General features: G+C 43.1%; 1 pseudogene; it reads left to right on the top strand.

Moving 5' to 3' along the window:
• Window positions 1-8,837: 8,837 nt before the first annotated feature.
• Window positions 8,838-20,121, top strand: part of LOC111148357 — a 41,647-nt pseudogene continuing 30,363 nt past the window's right edge.

Below are 20,121 nucleotides of genomic sequence, written 5' to 3'. Positions count from 1 at the left end.
AGGAATCCTAGAAGAGTATGATTTAAATATTAATGTCATTAATGTCACATCATAATCAACTGAAAATACCACCAATACTTAAAAATAACAGTGAAAAATGGAAAAATGCATTTTATTGCCAGTGCCTGCAAGTTAAACGCATGTTTTGCTCATGGCAGTTTAGAAATAGATAAGCTCAACGAGATGTGCTTGTCAGTTTCCAGTGGGTAAGGCTGGCCTGATCTCATTTAAGTTTATAGTGGGAAACAATTTCTATTTAATTTTTCAGAAATCCTTGTGAATGATTCAAGGGAGGACGATGATGACCTTTGGGTTAAGTACTGGTGTTTGGAACAGACAATTTACTTTTTATTTTTAGTCCCCGAGAAATGGATCAGTTTGGTTAATCTTTTACTAGGAAGATGTCCACTGATTAGGTAACTCGGAAACAGGCTTGTATTTCTTAGCTAGGCGGGGAGAGCTGCCCTGTTAGGTCTGTTTCCATGTTATATCTGGGAAGTGAATACTGTTCACCCTGGAGATCGGTCTACCCCAAAGGGGTCCTCCTTCCTTGCCCCTTGATATCTTCCCCCACAGAGGAAGCAGTGATTCCGGATGGGTGTGTGCCGAGAGGGCCCTGTTCCCGGGTCCGCAAGGAGTGAAATGTGACAGCCGTCTTTGATAATGAAGTCAGCACCCAGGCAACCCCAGATTCCGAGCACATTCTGTGTGAGAGGGAAGCAGCTGTATAATCATTTATCTAGTCTTGGTAGGAAATGGCTTATTTTACATGATTTTTTTTTTTTTCCCCAAAAGCAAATTTGAAGTTCTGGCTGTAATGGGACACCTTCCTCATCTTGAAGGCGGAGTGAGGAAAAGAAAATTGAATTCAGGATTCAGCTCTCCCCCTCCCTGCTCACTAACAGAATGCTGCCATTTTTGAACAGCTGAAGTTACCTTTTTTGGGTATTTGCATGTTACAGTGAGCTGTTAGTATGCACAGGGATTATGAGAGCTTCCACTACTTGAAGAAGATCAGGACTGTGTTAACTGCAGAATAAACTAACGAACCATTAGAGTTGCTGATTGTGTACAGTGAAATTGGTTTTTTTTAGATCCGCGATGTTCACAGCCTTCCAACCACCCACCTTCTCCAATTATATATGTTAAGGCAATTTTTAATCAGAAGGACTGCAGTCAGTGAATTTAGGAAGAGAATAATTTCCTTCTATGCTTACTTTGCAGTTCAAGTCATCCAGAAAGGACGCCCTGGTGCATTTGAAAATATCTGGGGAATTACGCAAACGTACGCAACGCATCTCAGATTTATCCTTGGCATCTCTACCATTTCTTTAGAAGCTGCACGCCAGCAGAATCTGTCCTGCCCCACGCAGCCCTTACATCACGCGGAGAATACGTTCTTGTGCTTCTGTTTAATACTAGTGGAGGTACAAATTTGATACGGCTCTACTTTTATAACCTCCAGCTTACGGTTGAGCAGTGTGCCTTTTCGGTGCTGCTTAGGAAATGAGATCGGATGAATCTGGGAATAGAGCCTCACCATGTGCATAATCCTGGCTTTGCCAGGGAGGAAAATCAATGAGGGGAAGCATTGATCTCCTTGCAGAGGGCAAATGCGGTTAGCGCAGAAACAGTCTGTCTGGGATTTTGCTATTCAAGTCATTCCAAGGCACATGCTTTGAAACCCAGCTCATACCATGCAGCTGCTCTCCAGATTCAGCTTAGCTCTAGTTACATAGACACAAAACCTAGGTCTTCCAGAAGGAAAAAGAACTGCATATCCACAGTTCAGCTTCCATGTTTGCTCAAGGCTAAATGAAATAGCCTTCATTTCCGTGACAGTTCACTATGTCACCATGTCACTGGGTAGAGAAAACTCCTGCAGGAAGGTGAGAGTATGAATCATTTCGGGAAAATATTATCTGCAGCTATGATGAATGTGATGTTCCTCTAGGCTGCCTGGCCAATTTGTTTCCCTTCTTTTTATTAAAGAAGTAAATGTGACCAAGAAATTCCCCCGAGGGCCCCCTGTAGATAGGCATGTGTGTGCAGATACACACAAAGATGAAACATATTATCCAGCCACACGCAGGATGTATAAATAGATACATGGCAATATTTCATACTTGTTAGCGAAAATATTTTTACAACATAGTGTCTCCCAAGTGCAGGAAATAAATCAAGCCTTTTAAAAAGTGATTGCAGATGATTCATTTAGTGCTGTCATAATATAGTGTTTTCTTTAATGAAAATTTATATGGTTTTTCCTGGACTCAGTGAAATAAATTTATACTGAAAGACGAAGGCACCGATACATTCAATATTAGACACACCCAATACTTGGATAATACGTAGGCAGGAGCTTGGCCAAGTGAAGTATGGAATGATGTCACTAGAATGCACCTTTTCTGATGGAAGATTTTCCAAGTTAAGACCATCATGTACATGTACCAGAGACTGGTGGCCTTTGGCAATGAGACAGTATTTTCAGATCAACGTGATGCTCTCAGAGTCAACCACTAGCAGACTGCTTGAGACTCAGATGACGGATTTGGGTTTTAAACAACTTGCTTGAAACTGTCAGTTTTTGCAGTGAGAAATAAAGCCAGCAACAGCAGCCTCGCAAAGCATTTAAAACTGCAGGCAGAGGTAAGAGGTGCTCCTAGAAAAGGATGACCAGGATAAAGCCATCAAGGAAGGAAAGCACCTGAAAAAAATCGTATATATGAGATATATAGGCAAACCTCATTCTGTTGTACTTTGTTTGACTGTGCTTTATGGAACTGTGGGTTTTACAACCAAAGGTGTGTGGCATTTTCCGTGCCATTTTCCCACCAGCATTCGCTCATTTCGTGTTTATGTCACATTTTGGTAATTCTCGCAACAGTGCAACCTTTCTCATTATCCGTGTATTTGTCGCAGTGATCCGTGATCTGGGATTACAGCTCTCCGAAAGCTCAGAAGACCACTAGCATTTTTCAGCAATCAGGTACTTTTAATTAAGGTATGTGTGTTGTTGGGGCGCCTGCGTGGCTCAGCGGGTTGGGCCTCTGTCTTTGGCTCGGGCCATGATCTCAGGGTCCTGGGATAGATCCCTGCATTGGGCGCTCTGCTCAGCGGGGAGCCTGTTTCCCCCACCCCCCACCTGCCTCTCTGTCTACTTATGATCTCTGTCTGTCAAATAAATAAATAAAATATTTTTTAAAAAATGAAAAATAAAAAAAGGTGTGTGCATTGTTTATTGAGACATAATGCTACCACAACACTTAATAAATGATGGTGTAGTATAGACGTAACTTTTACATGCATTGGGAAACCAAAATATTCATGTGACTTGCTTTATTGCAATATTCACCTTATTGTGCTGGTCTGGTCTGGAACCAACCAAAAGTGCAATATCTCTGAGGCATACCTGCGTGTATGTAATTTTATAGTCCTGGAATATATAGCAGGGACGCATGATGAACAAACAGCAGGAATGGGAAGCAAGGGCTTAGGATAAACAAATTAGGATCTCCGTTCTGTGCAGTCAAAATAATCACAGGAATTAATGTAGTTCTGGAGGCAATGGTCTTTTAAAAATTGTAATGACAAAATAAAAAGCTCACCTGGCTAGGGACATGGTGCTGATAGGGGTCAGTTTGAAGTGGGGAGGGGGAGAAATGGGATGAACTATCAGGGCAGGGGACTCCTCTCAGTGTTTACGGAACATCAACTTCATAAACACTGTGAATGGTGGCCCACCATGGACTCTCAGTCATGGGCTGCAGTGCCCAGAAAATGAGCCAGTCAAAGAGATCATGGTCTTATGCTAATGTTCTCCTGGATTACAAATAGAGGAAAGAGGGTGACTTTTTATTTAAAGTAAAAAGTGATGGGGGCACCTGGGTGGCTCTGTTAGTTAAGCATCTGCCTTTGGCTCAGATCATGGTCCCAGGGTGCTGGGATCGAGTCCCGCATCAGGCTCCCTGCTCAGTGGGAGTCAGCATCTCCCTCCTTATGCACATGCTCTCTCTCTGTCAAGTAAATAAATAAAATCTTGGGGCGCCTGGGTGGCTCAGTGGGTTAAGCCTCTGCCTTCGGCTCAGGTCATGATCCCAGGGTCCTGGGATCAAGCCCCACATCAGGCTCCCTGCTCGGCGAGGAGCCTGCTTCCTCCTCTCTCTCTCTGCCTGTCTCTCTGCCTACTTGTAATCTCTGTCAAATAAATAAATAAAATCTTAAAAAATAAATAAATAAATAAATAAAATCTTTAAAGAAATAAAAAGTAAAAAGTGGTGTTAGGATTTTTCCTAGTTAGATGAGAATCTAACTTGGAACATCAGTCAAAACCTTCAGTACTGTATCAGTCAGGGTCTAACCAGGAGAGCGAAACCACACAGTAATTTGAATAGGAAGAGTATACTATAAAGAACTTGCTATTGAAGAGGGGATTGGTGTAATGCGGTATCAGCTAGTAGGAAATAAAGAGAACTCTACAGCAAGTAGGAATAGCAGACATACTGGCATGTAATACTCTAATACTATGCTATGTCACTTCCCCTATGGCTGAGACATGGGGAAACCAAGGAAGAGCCCCCCAGGGCTGAGATCTACATATGGTTAGAGGAGGGCCTGGGTGCGGCTTACTAAATGGATGCAAAGTTGCCAGTGGACCTCTGTGGAAATCTACCCCCTGGGATGTTCATGGGAAGGTGTCTCATCGAAGGTACTCTAGGGCAGAAGCCCCTGAGTCAGGTGTCAGGGGAGGTTTCAAGGACTGTGTCCTGGAGAAGCCACGGGCACATCAGGACTACGGCGCTAGAAAAGCCAGCCATGCTGCGGGAGCCAGCAATGGAGGGGGAGTGGGTGTTACAGGGACTGGACCTGGAAAAGCGAACCCATGTTGTAGTTGCCAGCTGTGGGAAAACATCTGGAGGTGTCCATGCTCAGGAGCTGGAGGAGGAGGGACACCTGAACAAGGAAGCACACCTGTCTCCTCCACAATGCCTCACCACTCTCCTTTCCTGACGACGCTTCGGATCACCTCTAACAGTAAAGACAAATCAGCGATAGGGCCCAGACCCATTTCCAAAGGGCAGGCCAAAAGGTTTAATTTGGCTCTGAAAAGCGATAATCAGTAACTAGTACAAGCATACATTTAGAATCTTCCTAATTCTTTATATTGAAAATCTGAACTCCTTGATGGTCTTTGTGTAGGGAGAGGATTCTTACACTGTGAGCTGGTTTTTGTCCCCCATTCTGTCTTCACAAGGTGACAACTCAGAGGAGCAGAGGATATGGATGTTGCAGAGGCAGGACAGATCAGCAGACTTACAAGGATCTAGATCAGTCTTCTTGCATTGCTCACACCACGTTCTGCCCACAATGAAGCAATAAAGCATTATCCATGCTTCCTTTTTAACGTCTCATAAATGGCAGAGGTAAATACATAGCTAAGTGAGCTAGGCTTCAGCCAATTCTTTTCCTTTTCATGAAACTGCTTAAAGAAATGTTTAAATGTTAAAGAAACATTTCTTAAAGAAATGTTCTTGGTAGGAAAAGAATAAATGAAACAAGATGGGATCGGGAGGGAGACAAACCATAAGAGACTCTTAATCTCACAAAACAAACTGAGGGTTGCTGGGGGGAGGGGGGTTGGGGGAGTGGGATTATGGTCATTGGGGAGGGTATGTGCTATGGTGAGTGCTGTGAAGTGTGTAAACCCGACGATTCACAGACCTGCATCCCTGGGGCTAATAATACATTATATGTTTATAAAAAATAATAATAATAAATAAAAAGAAATGTTCTTTTATTTTCTGTTCATCTGGTAGGATGGTGTATTCGTTTTCTAGTGGTGCCATAAGAAAGTACCACAGGTGTCTTTTCTCAGAGTTGTGGAGGCTGAAAGTCCAAATCAAGATGTCACAGACGTCAGCAGGGCTGGTTTCTTCCAAGGCTTTTCTCCTTGACTTACACATGGCTGCCGTCACCCTGTGTCTTCACGCGGTCTTCACTCCATGTCTGTTTCCGTGTCCAAATTTCCTCTTTTTCTGAGAACACCAGTCATATTGGCCTAGGGCCCACCCTGATGCCCTCAATTTAACTTAATCTCTTCCTTAATGATGCTATCTCCAAATCCAGTGGCCACTTAAAGTACAGGGTGGTAGGATTTAAACTTATGAATCTGGGGAGGAACACAATTTGGTCCTTAACAGGTGGTTCACTGTGGGGGTGGTTAACTTCAGAATGCCTGGGTCTGAATTCCAGATCATCCAGGTTGATACACCCTCCATGAAAGACTGGGCAATTTACCACTGTGAATCTCAGTGTCTTTATCTACCTTTTAAGTGTCCCGTGAGAAATAAGGTGACATAGGCAAAACATTTAGAATACTTTCCGGAGTATACAAAGCAACAGATGTCAGCTATTAGCAGTGATGACATTATTTTAAGTAGTCTTTTATTTAACTATAAAAGCATAATGGCTAATTCCCAGACGACACGATACCACTGCGTGTAATATGGTAGGGAGGGCAAGAAACTACTAACTACCAAGGCAAGTTTGTGTTTTCCTCAGGACCTTTACACTTGTGTGCTTGATGCCTGGATCTGTGTGCTGATGGTTTCTTCCAGTCTTTGCCCTGATGGTACATAACTAGAGAAACCTTCTTTGGCTGCTCTCTATAAAGTCGAGGCTCATTCTTTTTTCTTTCTTTCTTTTTTTTTTTTTTTTAAGATTTTATTTGTTTATTTGTGTGTGAGAGAGAGCACAAGTAGGGGACCAGCAGGCACAGGGAGAAGCAGGCTCCCCGGTGAGCAGGGAGCCCAATGTGGGACTCGATCTCAGGACCCTGGGATCATGTCCTGAGCCTAAGGCAGATGCTTAATGACTGAGCCACGCAGGTGTCCCAGGAGATGCTCATTCTTGCTCTATCCTATCGCCTTGTTTTCTTTTTCTTTCAATATCCTGGGTGTTAGTTTTCTGTCTTGTTCATGGTAATGTAAACTATTTTGCTCACTGCTCTATCTTGAGTTCCTAGCATACCGAACATCTTGTATAACGGTGTTCAAAAGACGCTGTGTAAATGAGTAAGATACAGAAAACTGGGTGACGTTCTATGCTGAGGTAAGTCCAGGCTGACAGGCTGAATTAAAATACACAGCCGTGTGCTCAAGAATATAAATGGGAGGTCTCCAAAAGGACAAAGGGCTATATTAAATACATTTTTGGGAATACTTACATGTTTACGATTCAGTGATACGGTGCTTGTTTTTGTTGCTAGAAAATCTTTGTCCCTTTCCAGAACACTAGCACCCAAATGACTACAACAACAAGATTGTATCTGAAAATGTTAACTTTTAAATCAATAAATAGAGAGCCAGAACTCTTTCAACAGTCAGTGTAATTGAATGTAAATGGCCTAACAATGGGGGCACTTCATGAACTCTCCTCTCCTTTCCAGCCCAACCCACCCCAAAGCATCTGATCCGATCTTAGGGTTACCACAAGACTTCAAAGGGTAACAGCTCGGCAGGATCCAGAGAAAGGAAAAGCGAAGTTCCAGAAAGCACAAAGCCATCAAGCCTGAATACACATTTCTTTGACTGAGTCCACCATGCATAAATTTTGCGACAATGATTAGTTTTGGCTTACACGATGGTTTTGTCAGGCCTAAGTGGTCAGGCAGCCCATTTAAATGGTCATATTTTATTTTACTAGCAGCAACCACTTAGTTATGACCAAGTCAAATATATTTTGTGTGTGCATCAGTGAGCATCCATGTACTTTTTTTTTTTTTTTTTTGCATTAAAATTCTTGTTCAAAACGCTAGCAGAATTATGAGATGATTTGGAGCGGGAAACATTACATTTATGTAACTTTGTCTGCCATGAGCCTCTTCATCTATGGTAGTTTCTTTTATTATCACTATTTTTGTCGCACTGTTGGAAATTAAAGCCTGTCCAAAATAAAAAAGTAAAGCCTGTCCAAATTTGAGACCCCACCTTTGTGATGCCTTTCACCTACAAACTGAGATCATTTGAGTCTGTTAATACCCAAAGAAGACTGACTCTTAAAAATCAACTTTAAAAAAATTGAAGAACGAACATAAAAATTGCCTGCAGTCCTGGCACAACAAAGTAGACATGTCCAGCCTGGATCAGTGTGGGGCACGGGCCAGTATGGGACCCACATGGGATCAGGAGGCGATGAACAAAGATGACCATTTTCTCCTAAATAATAGCTGACCAACGATTTCACCATTTGAAATAGTGACGTTAAACACCTGAACCACATAGTGTAGAGGAAGCTAAGTGTTTAGTTACATTTTGTTCATTTCACATTATGGATTTAATTTTTTTAAATTCTTTTTTTAAAGATTTTATTTATTTATTTGATAGAGAGCGGCGTGCACACAAGCAGGGGGAACAGCAGAGGGAGAGGGGGAAGCAGGCTCCCTGCTGAGCAGAGAGCCCAATGTGGGGCTCCATGGCAGGACCCTGACAGCATGACCTGAGCTGAAGGCAGAGGCTTAACCCACTGAGCCACCCAGGCACCCCACATTATGGACTTAATTCTTACCAACTCTTCAGTTCTGCTGCCCTTGAAAAGATGTTTAGAAGTCACACCTTTATAGGCATACGAAGGGCACTTTTCCTTGAGTGAGCTGGGCTCAGAGGCTTAGCACCAATGTGATTCTGAAGCCCAGAAAGGTAAGTTTGATTTACTGGTTTGTGAATAATAAGCTTGGCAAAAAGGAGAGTCTTCGCTGTTGGTTATTTGGGAAGCGTGGAGATTATGAATGTGGGTGGGGGTAGCAAAGCAAAGACCGTTTGCTTGGTTTGTTTCGCAGAATGTCGGAAAGTAAGGTGCCTTATACAAGTTTTTCTGCTATTATGTAATACGTGTGTTCCTTAAAAACTTAATAAAACATTCTAAATTCCTAATAAATAAGTGCCTTCATAAACACAGGATTTTACCCTTTTTAAAAAAAGAAGTGAAAGGTACTAAGGGAAGGGACTTGAAGGAAGAGCCCAAGTCGCTAAGTTCCAGAGAGAAGAACGAAATACACCAATAGTGAGGAAAAACAAGGTCAAAAACACTCCAAAGTTTAAACCGAACAGAGTCAAGATGAAGACCGCCCTGTAAGTGGGTGTCTCTCCCTTAGGGTTCGCTGCATGTAGCGCTTGTTACCTGGTGACATAAAACCATCATGGGAGGAATCATTTATTTTCCGTGTTAACTCGACTGGGCGAAGGCATGCCCCAACAGCTAGCAGCACACTCTTTCTGGGTGTGTCTGTGAGGGGCTTTCTGGAAGGGACGATCTGCATTAGCACTGGTAGAGGGAGTAGGGAGGACAGCCCTCACCAGGGTGGATGGCATCACAGGGTGGCACCGTCTGATCCACTGAGGGCCCGAAGAGAGCAAAAATCAGAGCAATGGCAAATTCATGCTCTGCTTAGGCAGAGACACCCGTGGTTCTGGTTCTTGGGCCTTTGGACTTGGATTGAACGACACCATGGGATTTCCTGGCTTTGCAGCCTGCAGATTACAGGTCCTGGGACTTCTCTCCAGGAGCACAGAGACAGTTCTCACAATGGATCTCTCCCTCTCTCTATGCATGTATCTGTATCTACGTATATGCACGTGTGTGTGTGTGTGTGTGTGTGTGTGTGTGTCGGCCATTGGTCTTTTTTCTCCGGAGAACCCTGACAACAATGTGCGAGGAAAATATCACATAAAAACTAACGGGACTTTCTTGTCATGTTCACATTTTTTTCTTACTTATAATCGTGTGTGAGCTTGTGCCCATCACAGGAGCACAGTGGTTCCAGACTAGACTTGACTTCGCTTCTAAGCATGTGTACTTAGTTTTACAATCATTTGTTGATTGGAACCATTTCCTTTCCGACAAATTTTACTAAATTTAGCTAAAAATTCCACATCCCTTTTATTGGCCATTAATTTGGGCGGGGGGAGGAGCAGAGGGAGAGGGAGAGAATCTTAAGCAGGCTCCATGCCCAGCACAGAGCCCAAGCTCCATCTCACGAGGTCACCACCAGATCCGAAATCAAGAGTTGGCCAACTGAGGCACCCAGGCGCTCCCCTTTCATGGGCTATTGAGATCGCTGCAACCTGTTTCACATCTTTGGGGCTACAGTTTCTTCTCAAGTTCTCTGGTGTGTTGCCAGACAGGCTTTTCAGGTACATTTCCCCTTCTTCCTTTCCCTTTTCATTATTGTTAAACATTGAATTAATGTTAAACATCCTTGTCCTTCACGTATCTGCGTTTCGATGGTAAGACATCTCCTGTACACCTATTTCAACTGAGCAGTGTTAAAACAAGCAGTGATGCATATTTAAAGAGGTTCATACTTGTAAGCACACCCCAGGCAACATATTACCAACCCACTTTTGGACTAGCTTGTTCTCGCCACTGTGCACGCAAACATAACGCTCTCAGTTATGTGTATCAGTTTCCTGGGGCCACCATAACACATTACCACAAGCTGGGTGACAGTTTTATTTTCTCACAGCTCTGGAGGCCAGAAGTCCAAACTCAAGGTGTTGACAGAGCTGTTTCCTTCTGAGGGTTTGAGGGAGAATCTGTTCCATGCCTCTCTCCCGGCTTGTGGTAGCTCCCGCCAATCTTTGACACTTACTGGCCTGTAGACACATCTCTGCCTCTCTCCCCACGTCAACTTCTCCTTGGTGTGCATGTCTTCCACCCCTCCTTTTCCCTCTTGACGCCTGGCATTGGTTTCAGGGCCCAACCTAATGCAGGATGACCTCATCCTGGGATCCTGAAGTACATTTACAAAGTCTTTTGTTTGTTTGTTTTTTTTCCAAGTAAGGCCACATCCCAGGTCCCAGGGAACCTAAGTTTTTGAGGGGCATCATTCTACACAGTACGGCACAATTTAAGACATCTTTGTTGTTGTGGAATGACGATGGGTTTTATTTAACTGTTGATAATCTCTTGTTTTTGTTTTTGTTTTTGTTTTTTTAAGATTTTATTTATTTATTTGACAGACAGAGATCACAAGTAGGCAGAGAGGCAGGCAGAGAGAGAGGAAGGGAAGCAGGCTCTCTGCTCAGCAGGGAGCCTGATGCGGGGCTCGATCCCAGGGCCCTGAGACCATGACCTGAGCCAAAGGCAGAGGCTTAACCCACTGAGCCACCCAGGCGCCCCGATAATCCCTTGTTAAATGGCTGGTGTGGTTGGGACTATAGTCAGTGCCTCTGAGAGTTCTACTCTTTTCGAAAGTAACTTATTTTTATTGACTCTATGACCTTGGCTGTACTAGTTGAATGCCCCATGAGAAAAGTACTTTGATTAGACACACAAGTTCACTAGGAAAAAGTGACTGGAAAGACCCAACAGTATTCATTTTGGCTCTCCCTCACAGGCAATGTAATTTAACAGGTCAACTTCTTTACAGTAACCACAGTGTGAAAACATTCATAAATTACACAAATTCTCATAGTGAGAAAGTGAAATTTACCTATAGGGAAAAATAAAAATGGAAGTTGTTTTCCTTACAGTGTATTGTGTTTGTAGCAAGAGATGATGATTGTCCTCACGTCTTACCCTGACTGCAACACACCAACACACACACACACACACACACACACACACACCAACATATACACACATTATACTTAGGACTAAATACCAAAAGTGATTTCAAGCAATTCATAGGTATAGATTCAGTAAACAGTAATTACAAGCAATGAATGTATTTCTGTTACTTCTTCCTTTCAGCACATTCCAGACTGTTTTTAACCTCTCATTATTGCACACTTAATTAAAAAAAAGGATGCCACATTCCTTTCACATAATATACCATTCCCCAGCAAATGTAAGGGGATCTTGGCACACAGGGCCATTGTTTTTCTTTTCACTGTTCTTTCTGTCCGGAACTGAGGAACACGAATCCCAATTATTTCATCCACTGAGAAACTAAAGTTGAAATCAGAGCCTTTTTGTGTAGGGCTACCTGAGACTTTTAGATCATTAGATGAAACTAACAGCATGACTTTAATTACTGGGTTTATACACACTATCTGAATTTTACTATTATCATATCCGTTGGCATCTGCTGGTTTTTTGGTTGTTTGTTTGTTTTAAATAATACCAGGGCTTCTGGTAAAAGGTAGGCGACCCTTCATAGACCTGAGTGAATGTAAAAAATCTAGTTGTTTCTGGAGCTTCTTGTGTGGTCAACTATAATCGCTGTTCATAGACTCGCAGTGCATGTTTCCAGGTCCAAAACGTACACATTCTACAGTTTGACCCTTCAAGGTGCTATAAAAACATAAATATATTTCTTTGGAGAAAACGCTCTGCTACAGCATGGTCCCTTGAAACTGTCCAATTTGATCTGTGAATCCCGCTGAGATATGCATTACATCATGGTCTATTTTCGGCTTGTTACATTAATCAAAACCTAGGCCATTTATGAAACAGCTTCCTGCAGCTCAGGCATTTGAAATGAAGAATGCCAGCGAGTAGCTACCAACCACCATGAACGAAAGAGGTGGGCTAGATGGGAGTATTGTACAAATTGGATTTCAAGTGACTGAGCAGCCTCTTTATCGCTTGGTGACACAACCAGGGACGATGGTCGCGTTCTTAAGGAAATGAAACCCAGAGCCATGGTTCAGTCATGGGGTGGTACCATGGCCCTGCCCAGCAGTCTTTCCGGAACCGCTGATGAGTATGACCTTTACAAAAATGCACAAAGCCTTGATTTCTGCGCGGTTAACCTTTACAAGCTGGAACCCTTCTGTGAAACCTACACGCAGCAGAGGGAAGCTTCAGAATCAAAACAGACATGTACACATCTTATGAAAGAGAGACTACAAACACGCACAGGCACACACGTATGCTTGGGGGATGAAGACATTGAACCCATTCTCAATTATTCTCGCAACTGGGTGTTTTCCGGCATTTACATTACTCTTCCTCTGGAGCAGGAAAGTGCTGGGACTTGGTGCTGTGTCAACCCGATACTTAAATTCGTTTGCTCCCTTCACAGGGGAAGACACTGGTGGGGAGAATGGAAATTACATATGTTTGGGAATTGCCAAGAGTCACTGAGACTATGTGCTCACTGATAAATAACGACCAAATGCACGTAATGAGAGAAGAAATCCGTACGAAATTGACAGCCTTGATTTCCACCACTAATCGAACCCGGAAGACCATTTTGTTGGACAGCATTTCAAACATATGGGGTGGTCATAGGGAGCATTATCACAGTGACTGCAGCAATATTCTATTATAACCTATAATAACCTATAATAACCCAGCAATAACCTATTATAACAACAAATCCAACGCTCTTTGCTTGGCGCCTACCGGCTTTTAATCATATTTTGTTTTCAAGTGAATCTAATTTTCCTCATTATTATATATTGATACGGATCACAACCATCATTAAGAAAAAGTTACAGTAGCTCATCTAACCGTCTTTTCATATTTCATTCTAGTAGTCATATTTTCAATATTACGCTTTTCTCTTGACTAAGTTCTTTGTGAACCTGATTCCGTGATTCGCCTAGCAAGCCCATGAAGCAATTAGGACAGGTTAAGTTATTACTATTAATGAGAAGACTAAAGTCCAGAGAGGTTAAAGAGCGTGTCAAAGGTCAACATGGCAAAATCACTAGTAATCCTGGAAATGTTAACTTTTCTGGGATTTCTACGGACAATGAGGGATATGTCAGTAGGGCTGTGGGGGAAACCAGCGACTTCAAAAGACACTCTGATTCATCTTCACAGAGTCTCAAATCTGCAACTTCCTGTTTACCATATTCACTTCAGAATCCCGGTCAAAGCACAGGAAAGCCGTGATCTGCAAACAGCCAGCTTAGAAATGATGTAGCTATCCAAACACCTGCCTTCTGGCTGCCCTTTAGTTGTCAAAGGACCAACCATGGAGAAACTGTGGAGAGGGGGTAGGGTAAACTTTCAGAGACTCTGTTTAGAAGTTAAAAAAAAAAAAAAAAAAGAAAAAAAGAAAGTAGGAGGGAGGATCTGCTACAAAAGAATAAGGAAAGAACAGGTGACCCCCCATAGTCATTTACTCATTCACACAGCCACCATGGGATAGGCAGAAAATGTGCCCCAGGAGAGAGTCCCTGAAATTCACGAACCCCTTTCGGTCCCCGCGTTTGAGGCAGTGCACCCAGTGCTGGGAATACAGATCCAAGACTGTCTATAAATAACTCAACGCAGAGACTGGGTGTGAAGACTGCTGCTAGAAAAGGACAATGGAAATTAGAACACAGAGGTTGGGAAGTCTGTGTCTGGCCCGGGGAACCAGGGAAGGGTTTGGGTCTGGCGATGGGGACCATGATGGACGAGCTGGGCTCAGTACCAGTGCCCGTTCTCAGAAGTCAGCCTAATGAGGTTTTACTCGCTTGATGCTAATTTTAAACCCAAAAGGTTTTAGGAGTCTAGTCACTTTCAGAAAATGTAAAATACATAAAGCAACGGCCGCTGTGTGAGACAGAGTCCTACTCGCCTGTCTGAGGCCCTTCTGTAGACCAGGTCTGTATGATCACTCATTTTCCCCGGGGCTCCCCAAAGTAGACATCACAGTATCCTTTTACAGATAAGGAAACTGAGTCTCAAAAAGGCCAAGCCACCTCGCCTTCACCAGTAAGTGGGAAATCAATGCAGTTAATCTTCAAGGAAGTGAAGTGCCAAACAAGTGACAAAAGCTCATGCAAACCCCACCGTGCAGGGGTCCCAGGCCCTGAATCTTCCACGAAAAAATACTTGGAGATGGTGAGCTTCTGTCGGTGGATGTGACCCACCCCTTTCAAATCTTTCATGTATAATGCAAACCTTTTCCAAAATACATTTTCTCCAAGACAATGTCCCTTTTATTTTGGCTAAGTATGGCTTCTCTCCCTCCTCACTTGCTCAATATGGGGACATCTGTCCCAAAGACAGGATTTAGCTTAAGTTAAAAATAAAAATGAGGGTGTGTAGGGTATATGCAAATGCGAAGGCGGAGCCCACTTGAGTGACTAGTGATTGTGTGTGTGGGGGGGGGCGGTCTGGGTGTGTAAAGTAAGCTGTTTTTGTTTTTGTTTTTTTTCTTTCAATTTTACACTGATAATTCCGGCCTGTGTCTTCCCAGGCACCTCAGGCCTCACTGTATCAGCTGTTCAGACTTGATTCCAGAAGATTACTCCTTTTAGAGGCTGACCCATTGCTTCAGCGGTGCTGCTTTGGGGTCTCTGGGAAATCGGTATGAGCAACTTTCTTTGAGCCTTCAAAGTAAAGCCAAATGCTGGGTCCTCAGCGGGAAAGTGACTTTAATTAATTCTGGACGACCTTTCTATTGAAAAGCAAAACACTGCCCGGAGGCTTTTCGGAAAGGTTAGGTTATACCTTTTTCCCTCTTATTGTTATGAGGGGGATGTTAGTAAGTCTCTGCCTCCTGTGTTCTTGTGGGTGAGTGCCCCTTTTAATAAAGGACAAACAAAATAAAACAAGCAAGCAAGCAAAGAAGCCCTGTTTGTAGCCAATTAACTTGATTCTAGAGAGAATGAAACCAGAGTATAAAGTCTTCCATCACAATAAAATATGACTAAAGACCTCATCAATACTCATTTAGCAAATGCTTTGTGGTGGACCATCTTTTTCTAATACTTAGGAATTCCATTATTTCTTATTTCAGTGAACATGTTAGAAAAAAAAATTAAGTGAAATGGGATTAGCTTTGCCATTTGTCATTTACTCAGAGTAGAATTCCGGTCTGACATGTGGGCACTCATACCCAGAGCTTAATGCTTTTAGTAATTATAAGGATCATGTAGAGTACGTTGATTGGTGGGGGGAAAAATCTTTATTAACTGCTCAGAAATAGTTAATTCTTCATTAGTCAGAGCACTGCTCTAGAGCCTGCTGCCTGTGAACCATGGATTAGAGTTTATGATAGTAATAACCTCCCTGAAAAAACATTTGTTACTATACTTAATGACCAGATTTTAGTGCATTAACCTTCCTTGGGAGGTCAACGAACAAAATGGATGTTAACTGCTTGTAACAACCAATTCCTCTGAAATTAATATTTAGATGCCTTTGGTGTCAAAAAACCTTCCTTCCATATCAGGGCATTAAAAACACTTCTAAATTATTAATAGCAGGCGGAATCCAATGCCTGCAATGCTCTTTATCCTCAGCCTCTTCCTATTTTCTCCAACAGAGTTCTCTTCTGCAGGAACAAGGAAGGCATTCAGGGAAATGAGGTCTCAAAAATGCATGTGGGTCAACAATGCACTGCAGTTCTGAAAAGGTCACTCTTGAAGTTCAACAGAAATAAACATAATAGGAGTGTGAGAGGCGATGCTGAGCGAGCCCCGGGAAGCTGACGGAGACAAACTCCCGCCCGGCCTCAGGCCCCCCTACCCCGCTCCCCCCGTCCCCAGCCTCAGCCTCCTCACCACCTGTCAGGAACTCCTTAACGACATTTTTGCTTCCCTTCTGCCACCGACCTGCCCGCTCCACTCTTCAGCCCTGCCCCACCCCCCCTCAGACTGGAAACAAACCGCATTGATGTCAAAAGAGCTTCGAACTATTTCCTTCCTGAGTAATCCCAGAATATAAAACATGTTCTGAAAAGCTGCACCGGTCCCTGGAGAAATTTTATGATTTGGTTATTGTCGCGCGCGCTCCCGCGCGCGCGCTGCTCCTTGGCCGGAGGAGCGCTGAGTCCCGGCCAAACAATGAAGCAATGCTATTATTAGCTTTCCCATTCAATGGCCACAAAGCCCTCCGTGTTTCTATTTTCAGACCGTGCTCCTCCAGTGAATAGATAGGCAGAAGCTTCATCTCAGGGCCCACACTGTACCAGGAGGGTGAAGTGGCCGTCTCCTGCCAAAACACGCGTCGGGGCATGAACATGAAAATGTTTTCATGGTCGTATTCTTAGGCGGAGGAAAACAGAGAGAGCCAAGGCCATGCCTGCTAAAACTTCTGGTTTCTTTTCTTTAAAGGTTTTATTTATTCATTGGAAATGAAGAGGGCACAAGCAGGGGGAGCAGCAGGCAGAGGGAGAGGGAGAAGCAGGCTCTCCACTGAGCAGGGAGCCTGATGCAGGCTCCATCCCAGGATCCTGAGATCAGGACCTGAGCAAAAGGCAGACCCTTAACAAACTGAGCCACCCAGACACCCCTGAAACTTCCTGTTTCAACGGAGGCTTAACTACTAGAGTTGAGATCAGGACCTGAGCAAAAGGCAGACCCTTAACAAACTGAGCCACCCAGACACCCCTGAAACTTCCTGTTTCAACGGAGGCTTAACTACTAGAGTTGGCACAGTATCCCTGGCCTTTCAGTGATGAGGCTGCTGGGTTGTTAATTTTCCCAGATCGCAGGGATGCAGTAGCTTTCATGACTCAGTGACTCACATCCGTCTGTGCGCACACCTGCAATGATTAACCAGCCCAGCTCAGAGCAGCGACCTGGACTGTAAGAGTGAACACATCGGATGTATCCAAGGGCCTCTTCTTCATGGCATGGTCACTAAGAAGCCCAGCGGTGAGGTTTCCAGGAGAGTCAGGCAACTTGTGGGCATGATGGGTTTTATATATTTTTTGTTTTTTGTTTTCGTTTTTTACTTGAAATATAACTGGCATACCTCGTGTGAGGTTCAGGTGTGCAGTGTAAGAATTTGGTTTTAGTACATACTGAGAAATGATCACTGCTAGCAAAGTCTAGTTAACATCTGTCCCCATAATAGTTACAAAACTGTTTTTCTTGGGAGGAGAACTTTGAAGATTTATTCTCTTAGCCACTTTGAAATATCCAGGATGGTATTGACATACCACCTGTATTTTACAGCCCCTCGACTTACTTTACAACTGGGTATCTGTACCCTACAAACACCCTCACCAATTTCGCCCCCCGCCCCACCCCCTACCTCTGCTTCTGGCAATCACCAATCTGTTCTCTGCATCCGTGAGCTTGGTTTTGTTCTTGTTTGGTTTTTAAGATTCCACATGTAAGAGACATCATATGGTATTTGTCTTTGCCTGGTGTTTGTCTTTGTCTCGCTTAGCATAATGCCCTCAAGGACCACCAAGTTGTCACAAACGGCAAGATCTCCTTCTTGTTCTAGCTCAATCCTATTCCATTATAAATATATAGATCACATATCCTTTTTCATCTGTTGGTGGACAGTTAGGCTTTTCCACGTCTGGGCTATTGTAAATAATGCTGCAGTGAACATAGGGGCGCATCTCTTTTTCTGAGTGGCTGTTTTCCTTTCTTGGTGGGGGGGTAAATACCCAGAAGTGGAAGTGCTGGGTCCATCATACGCTAGTTTCATTTTAGGTTTTTTGAGGAACCTCCACACTGTCTTCCATAGTGGCTGCACCCATTTCCATTCTTACCAACAGCGCACAAGGGCCTCCTTTTCTCCACATCCTGGATAACATTTGTTATTTCTGGCTTTTTGACAACAGTCACGCAGGCGCGGTGAGGTGCTGTCTCATTGCGGTTTTGATCCGCGCGTCCCTGATGATGAGTGATACTGAGCATCTTTTCATGTGTCTGTGGCCATCTGGACGCCTCAGTTGGAGGAAATCCATGGAGGCCCTCTGCCCGTTTTAAATGGGACTGTTTACTCTCTTGCCATTGACTCATACGCGTGCTTTCTATATTTTGGACCTTAGCTCCTTATCAGATATTTGATGTGCAAAAATTCTCTCCCATTTAACAGGTTGCGTTTTCATTTTGTTGAAGACTTCCTTTGCTGTGCGGAAGCCTTTTTGTTCGATGTAGTCCCACTTCTTGATTTTTACTTTTGCTGTCTTTGCTTTTGGTGTCATGTCCAAAAAACCAGCGTTAAGACCTATGTCAGGGAGCTTATCATCTATATTTTCTCCCATGGGTTTTATGGTTTCAGTCCTCACATTCACCCCTTTAATCCGTTTTGAGTTACTTCTTGTGGGTGGTGTGAGCGAGTGGTCTGGTTTCATTCGTTTGCATGTGTCTGTCCACTGGTCCCAACACCATCTGTTGAAGAGACTGCCCTTTTGTCATTGTACATTTTTGGCTTCTTGTTGAAAATTAGTTGACATATATGTGGAGGTTTCTTTCTGGGTTGTTTATTCTGCTGCATTAATCTATCTATGTGTCTGTTTTTATGCCAATAACATACTATTGTATGTTATATACTATAATGTTATATAAATGTTATATATTATATATTACATATATAATACTACATATTATATATATACCATTTAATGTTATATACGATTATGCCAATAACACACTGTATCTTCGTAATACACTTTGAAATCCGGGAGCACAACGACTCTAGCGTTGTTGTTCTTTCTTAAAATTGCTTTGGCCATTTGGGTCTTTTGTGGATTTTGTGGTACACAAATTTAAGGATTTTTGTCTTATTTCTATGAAAAACACCATTGGAATTTAAAAGTAAGATTTATTTCTTTGAGACAGAGAGAGAATGTGTGCAAGTGGGGGACATGTAGGGGGAGAGAATCTCCAGGAGTCTCTGCACGGAGTGTGGAGTCCTACACATACATGGGGCCTAATCCCATGACCCATGAGATTATGACCTGAGCCAAACCAAGCATCCAACATTCAACTGACTGAGCTACCCAGACACCCCACCATTGGAATTCTTATCAGGATTGCAAGGAATCTGTAGATCGCTATGGGTAGTAAAGACAGTATAAACTGGGCTTTTTTTTTTTAAGATTTATTTATTTAGAGAGTCCGAGAGAGAGTGTGTGTGTGTATGAGCAGGGAGAGGGGTAGCGGGAGAGAGAATCTCAAGCAGACTCCGCCCTGAGTGCAGAGCCTAATGCAGGGCTCAGTTTCATCACCCTGAGATCATGACCTGAGCCAAAATCAAGAGTGGGACTGTTAACCGACAGAGCCACCTAGGTACCCCTAAACTGCACATTCTTTTTTTTTTTTTTTAAGATTTTATTTATTTTAAACTGCACATTCTTGACCTTTCTTTTTCCTTGTGGATATTTTTGTAATATTGGAAATTAAGTACAGACAGGAGTCCATTAAAATTGTTGGCGTGTTTCCATTTGTAAAAAGAGATTTGCTACCTGACCATCCAGGTAGGACA

Source organism: Enhydra lutris, unplaced genomic scaffold, assembly GCF_002288905.1.
Source record: "Enhydra lutris kenyoni isolate GAN:26980312 unplaced genomic scaffold, ASM228890v2 scaffoldscaffold19, whole genome shotgun sequence".
Classification (NCBI taxonomy): Eukaryota; Metazoa; Chordata; class Mammalia; order Carnivora; family Mustelidae; genus Enhydra; species Enhydra lutris.
This window is presented reverse-complemented; position numbering and strand designations above follow the sequence as displayed.